This window comes from Aplysia californica, unplaced genomic scaffold (assembly GCF_000002075.1).
Source record: "Aplysia californica isolate F4 #8 unplaced genomic scaffold, AplCal3.0 scaffold00158, whole genome shotgun sequence".
In the NCBI taxonomy this organism is placed as follows: Eukaryota; Metazoa; Mollusca; class Gastropoda; order Aplysiida; family Aplysiidae; genus Aplysia; species Aplysia californica.
Window position 1 is genome coordinate 906,616 of NW_004797428.1, and position 7,534 is coordinate 914,149.

The window sequence follows — 7,534 nt, forward strand, 5'->3', positions numbered from 1 at the left end:
GGGGGGGGAGACAATTGCAATTTCAAGTCTATTTAACATTATTTATTCAAATGTAGGTGTTTTACACCCCTATGAACACAATTTAGATCACTTAGCAGGCAGGCAGGCTTGAGCTCCTCGGATAGTCCAACCTGCAGTAACAACAGCCACCTATTCATCAAGACAATCACCGACCTGTCCCCGCGGTTTTATGCAAAAGAAATTCTGAAATTATGCAAACTGAGCCAAAAAAACGTAAAATTATGCGATTCTGTTAATTTTAACAAAGAATGTCAAAGGAAAAAAATCAGAAATTATGAAAAAAATTATCAAATTATGCCAAATTATGCGAAGTATATAAAACCATGGAGACAGACCTCCGTACAAATATTACGACCTCCCTAGTGTTTATTTTATATATTTGGAATGACCCTGTGTAAGAGGATCCTACCTGTCGGCTGTCGGGGCCAACGCGTGCTGAGAGGGATACAATATCCCATCAGAAACACTAAGATACTCGATAGAGGTTCTCCTCCCTCGGGAACTCCTGTCTTTTGCACACAGCAGTGGAACAGCTAACTGCTTCACCACCAACTCCGGTGTGATTCCAAGTTTGTTTGTTTTAGTAGAGGTTTTACGGCGCTCGCAACTGCATAAGGTCATATGAGTGCCAGAAGATTAGAGCTGTTACAAGTGAGTAACAAACATAAAAAAAGAAGAACGGGAGATAAGGACGATAGATGTTTGATAGGAAAGAAGGAGCAAACCACACCAGAGTGAACAATGGAACTTCTAAGAAAACGGCCAACAAAATTAGGAAGAGTGATTTATTTTGGACACCCCGACTATCTCATAAAAGTTCCATATTTCACTTGGAATCACACCTGCCTTTGTGGTGTAGCAGTTAGCTACAAAGTTACATCAGTTGCATCAAGCCAGTTGTTGGAGTGAGAAAATGGCACAGTTGCACTTGGATGACTTTCAGTATAAATCTTAAAACTCTAAAAAAAGGAGATTAAATTTTCTCCATTCATTTTTACATGGAATGAATTTATTGTCCCTTTGTTACAGGTATGTGCTGTGTTGTGCTGTGTTACATTGTAGTGATAGGAAGCTCTCTTGGGGTATAACACAAAATAGTTTTAAAAAATTGACTGTCACTCAGTTCATCCCCCCTGTAGTCTTTGTGTGTGCGCGTGTGTGTGCGTGTGTGTGTGCGTGTGTGTGTGTGTGTGTGCGTGTGTGTGCGTGTGTGTATGTGTAGCTTATGCGTTTATGTGTGTGTATCATATTCTACTTTCAAAATACACCAAAAAAAGTTTTAAATCTGAAATGCTGTTCATCAGGATATTTTAATTTTATCGAAACAATAAATATAAATAACAAGATATAGGCCCTACCCATCCAAGAAAAAGAAACTAGTCCAGCAAAAAATCGGTCCGAGCACAGACTGAAAGAAACAAAAAGAAACGAATTCTTTAAAAAGGAGAAAACAAATTATTTTTAAAAACAAATGAAGCGTTCCTTTTTGAAACAGTGGGCTATACTGCGATGTCCCGTGTGACAAAGTCAAAGATAAAGAAAAGCATGCAGGGCTGGACTGGACGACACAAAAATCCTCCAATACTGGCACGTGGAATCTCAAATTCAAGACATTCCCAAACAGTTTCTCATTAAATGTACGTGAGGCAGCGAGGTGAAATCTTAATCAGGCGCTTGTCAAAATAATTAAAGTGAAGAAACGCATTTTTCCGCAGATTGGTGAATTTTTATAGAATTTTCGTTTTTTGGCTCAACACCTTTCATGCCTATTAAAGAACAGACTTATGAGTGGATTTTACTGAAAAATGTTGATTAAAGGCCAAAAAAAATGTAAATTTTCATTTTTCACGGACTCCCAAGCTAGGGAAATAACTTATCTTTGGCAGCCATTTTCTGACTTATTTTACCTCTGAAACCAGGTGACTCCCACCTCCTTCATTCTCAAATATCTCAATTTCAGTTCAAGATAATATATGGATATTTTTTTCATCTAAAGCAAGACAAATGAACAAGCTTTAAGATGATACAAATAACTCTACATGCCCAAAAACTGACGAGCGCCTGGTTCCACCACGTCGCGACACACACATACATATATATCTATCTGTCTATTACAAGATCACCATGTACACCCTGAGCTCCTCAACAAATACAGTCCACCCTGCTCTAACAGCCACCTGTTCATCAAGACAATCACCCCCATACAACAGGGATGCCAAATGATTTGGGGAAAAAAACCTGAAAATGAGCGGAGCATCACATCTCACCTAAACCGAGCCTTGTAAAGTTTTTAAATGAGCAAACAAAAACATATTCTCTCTTACGAAAGCTGACGATGAAAAATTCAAACGGATGAAAAATAACGGAAAAACCGGACATCTGGCATCCCTGATACAAATATGACGACCTCCCTGGCGTTTATTCTATATTTGGAATGACCCTGTGTAAGAGGACCAGCTGTCTAAAACAACCACTTTTCCTCATCGTAGTCGTATAGGTGTCGAAAACTAGAGGTGTTACAAGAGTGTCACTTTGAAAGAACAGAAGGAGTTGAAGCAAGAACCATATTATAGCTTTGAAGGACTGAAGGAGCAAACCACACTAGAGCACCCATCAACCACCCACTATCCAACTCGGCAAGAAAGACTTTAAAAAAACAGGCTAGAGCACCCACCAACCACCCTTCATCTACCAGCTCTGCAGTTTTCCACACACAAAGGACCCGAGCAACAAGACTCTCTCCATACAGCTCTGCTGCAAAAGTACAAGGAATATTTTGATTCTCCAGCTGATATTTTGAGGGATGAACAAAAAAAAAATGTTTTTAAAATTGTCGAGGAAAAAAAGCAAAAACAACAAAAACAAACCATGTCCCCTGTGTATAAGAAGAAGGTTCCAGCGGGACCTCTAAAATCTTGTTCTTAAAAACATCCAACTGATGTATCCACACTCACACTCAAAACATTCATTCTGCTCGCTTTTCTTTCTTTTTTCTTCTGCTAATATTACACTTAACTGTGGAAATAGACGCAGAAGAAAAAATCTATAACTACAATAACATTAACAATAACAAAACAAAGACCACACAAACGATGCGTTATCATTTTCACTGCCATGGATGCAAATGTGAAATGAAATCAGCCACCTTCTATTTCTGAACAAAAGTGAATAAACAACACCGACAAATTAATTAATACTAATACTTATACTACAGCTGACCACATGAGGAATTAACATAATCCAGCCATATCATGTCAGTATCCTCACTGAATCTCTGAATCTGCAAATACACACGCATGCACATACACACACACACACACACACACACACACACACACATATACTGGTATTTGTAAGCAAGAATCAATCAATGTTAAGAGAAAAAAAGCAAAATATAAAAACCTTTCCATGCTTCTTAGACTTAGACATGTGTGTCCAAGTATTCTAAAAGGAGTAAAAAAGTGAAAAATAAAACAAAAGAAGGCAAAAGAAGGCAAAAAAGAACCAAAAAACAATCGCCCAAGCTTGATAAAGATTTACACAATTTACACTTCTTTCCAAGCAGATTTGGCTGTTTTCAGAGGTGGGGACAAAAAAACATCAATGATATTCATCAACGTTTTTTAAGAAATGGTCGAGAAAAAAAATACTTGTACCTTTCCAAGCATAATATTGGAAAATCAAATTACAGGTACACATACTACTTGACATACACGTACAGGTGGTTTGAATCCAAATCTTAAATACGTACCGGGAAATGATGATGGTAATCTGACTACGTCAGAAACAAAGTAACGTTATTATAGAAAAAGTCTTGAAAACAACAAACCTGACTTTGCCAGACTGCTATTTAGTATACATTGTACTAATATGGCAGCGGTGAAATACACACATGACATCTTTCATTTGAGAAGGTCGTTGTTAAAGGCATGTATGTGGGGGAAAAGGGTCAAATTTACAAACATCTCTGTTTAGGATGTGTTTTAGTGTTGAAAGCTTATGTTTGGTTGCTAAAAAGATGATTTATGGCCTACAAAAATGTTTTTTGTATCGAAATAAAACGGTCATTTTGGACTTTTTCAAACATTAGAGTTTGTTCTTTCGCCTATGGCTTGTTTGTTTTACCATTCAGATGAGTTGAAATTTTGCAAGTTCAAGTAAACATTACAAAATTTGATAAAACTTTATTTAAAGGGTCATTTTTATTGAACAAATTCATCAAATTTTATTAACTTACACTTAAATATCTTTAAAATTTACATTTGCACTTTTCTAAAAATTGGTGGGAGGTTTTCACCGAGCATGCCCTTACATACTTACAACAAACAAAGAGCTGACACTAGTGAAGGAGACCCATCGACGCATGAAGCGACATCGAAACTAAACCAACTGCGACAAGGACAGGTGCTAGCGACAGCGCTGTTTTGCGTTAACCCACTCACAACTACGAATACCACTCGGTGACGGGAGCGCCATGAAACAAAACTAGAAGAATCAAGGGGAACGTCACGACTTTAAGATAACTTTTTGAATTGAAACTTCTTCCTATGTGAGCCACATCACTGAAATTTTACTAAGTTGCATTTGCAAACCAAAAGACATTTACTACACACAACTAATATGGGGAGAAACAAAAAACGTGAGTTGTGCTGACAAAATGAGTTCCTTCTCACAATCCACTAATGGAGATATCGGCCAAACATCGACACTAGGGTCAAATTTGAAGATTTTCTTTAAGTATACCATATATTTTATTATTTCATACTCAAGAAATTGTAAAACTTCACTTATAAGCGTGATGTATCCATTTCAATAGGACTAGAAGAATCCGAGAAGTAACTCATTTTGTCAGAACCCTTCACATATGCTGTAAATAATGACTGTTCTCAGCTTCTTTCAGGGATGCCACTGGACTTTTGTAAAAATAACTGAATATTTTTTAGAGACTAGATATCTAGCAAGCGTGAGACTGAGAGCGCAAGGCTAGGCCTGGCCTACATTAGAAATCGGACCTAAGCATCTGGTTGATTATGCGCATCTTCATTCAGGGAGTGTACTTCCATTGAATAAAAATATGGATCCTCGTGTCACTCCATCCGTACATGGAACAAAACGGAAAATCGGCTTCCCACACAACTATTTTCGAATGGTTAACGGAAAACGGATTTAAAAACGAACGATGCCCAAAATAACAGAAAAAAAGGAAAATAATGGAAAAGCGGCATCCCCGTTCTTTCAGTCTAAAAATACAGAAAAACAGCACCCCTTTGTGCAGTAGAGCTAGCCTTTGCCATGTTCTCACAATTAACTTCACAAATGCAGTACTATTGGGTATTTTTGAGTGAATACTTTTTCGTAAGATATTAAAACTATTTTTTTTCCTTTCAAAAGGTAGATTCTATGCCCCCTTCACACAAGATACCGGTACTATTTCTACCAATGCAGTTCATCAGAAGTGAGATAATGGTCGCTACATGGCTTCTCCTTGATTATTATTATTTTGTCAGAGTTACACGTAGTTCCGGTGCAATTTCACATCTAAGTGGATGAGCAAGTGGCTTACATGACGTCTTGAGCAGATATCTCAGCTGACTAGAGTAGAGGAAAGCCCTTCCAACTACTCTGTCACACTCTCAGACATATACACAAACCAAAACATATTCTTTCTCCCTTTTTCAAGCACGCACACAGATATGTAGCCGACCCACAAACTAAACAACTTAATCCACTGAAAAAAATTGAGCACACACACATACAAACACACACACACAAATAAATGCATCTATAACACACTGAATGGCAATAGATCCGCCAGGGTACAAAGGAAAGATATGTCAATAAATTGCAGCCAGCCTTCGACTCAACTAGGGAAATCAAATCAATCTGTTTCTTGGTTCTGAATCTGGTTACATTCACTACACATAGGAGCCATGGCACAATCACAATCGCTCAAACAACAACCCAGTCGGAGACAAACGAGGAAAGGAAAAGAAGTAATTAAAACAAAAATCATCAACTCTTTCAGGACGTAATGGACACATAATTATGTCGAAGAGCAGACAAAAAAAATCAAAGAAAAAAATTAATCAAACCATTTTAAAAAGTCTTGTCGGTCTCAGCATTTATACTTTAATATTGTACATTCCAAAATTCCAAGAGAAAAAAAAAATTACATTTTACCATTAAGAACCACTTCATCAGTCACACCATTTTCTACCTTACTTATACAGTCAGGAGACACATAAAATGGCATCAATATGACAGAAAATCAGAAAGAAAAAATTGTGAGAGGTCATTCTAAGCAGCGTCTACTGTACAAGCATCAAACGGTCAATCGGGAAAAAGTCACAGTAGAATGGTCAATTGGGGGAAAAGCCACAGTAGAATGGTCAATGGGGGAAGTCACTGTAGACATCTGAATAGTCAAACAGAGTAATCCAACACAAGAAGTGGAAAAGACAACATCCAGATAGAAAACCATCAGCTAAGTTACACAGTTACTACATTCGTACTCGGTCTACACAGCACAGTTACGTCAGCTGTAGCATGGCCTAGTCATAGTACCACATTGTTCTTCAACATTATATCAAACATACATGACAATAATCCGGTGAACTCTCTCTCTCGACATATGGACGCTTTTAGGAATAAGAGGGCTAACTAACCCAGATTTCGGGGGTTTCCAGAAATCTTGACCTACACCAGTAGGAGAAGTTTGGTTTCATCTGAGTGTATATTTGTTTGGCTATAGAGAAAACTCTTCTTGTCTTTTAAAGAAACTGAACAAGGGTCCAAAAACTTTACCTACGATTTTCTCAAAAGAGCATTTTTCGGGAACAGCCCCTTGTGCTTATAAAAGCTACCATATTTCCTTTAACGAAGCGGCTTCAAACTTGTCACTTTTACACAACAATCCTACAGATCTTTCTTCTCTACGTCACAAAACAATATCATGACAAGTTCCGAAATAACCCAATAGTTTTCTTCAACACATTACCAAACAACACATCGAAAAATTCAGTCAACTCTTGTCAGACATATTGCCCACAGATCTAAATCAGGAACCAGCCATTTCTAACTGTAACCTAGTAAAACATAACATCCAAGTCAAGCGGCCAGGCATCCCACTTGCAAAATAAAATCACTTTGGGTCTGATTTTCGCTTCCGTCAGGTGGAATATTGTACCCTTTAAAAAAAAGTACAGTGCAGCCTCTCTATAACGACCTTCGATATATAACGACATCCTCAGTATAGCGACATGGCGCCCAGGTCACGATTTTTTCCTTATTATATCATTAATATTTTTGGTTGGCTCTCTAATAATAACAACTCATTATAACGACATTTTTTTCTGGTCCCGACAATGTCGTTATAGAGAGGCAGCACTGTACTTAATTCTACTGCTGGTGCACATTGTGTGATTTAACCCTATCCGTACGTCGTGTTTTACTACCGTATTCATACGACGTGGGGAACTCTGTGCCACCACTTTCCAAAGAGGAAATTTACTCG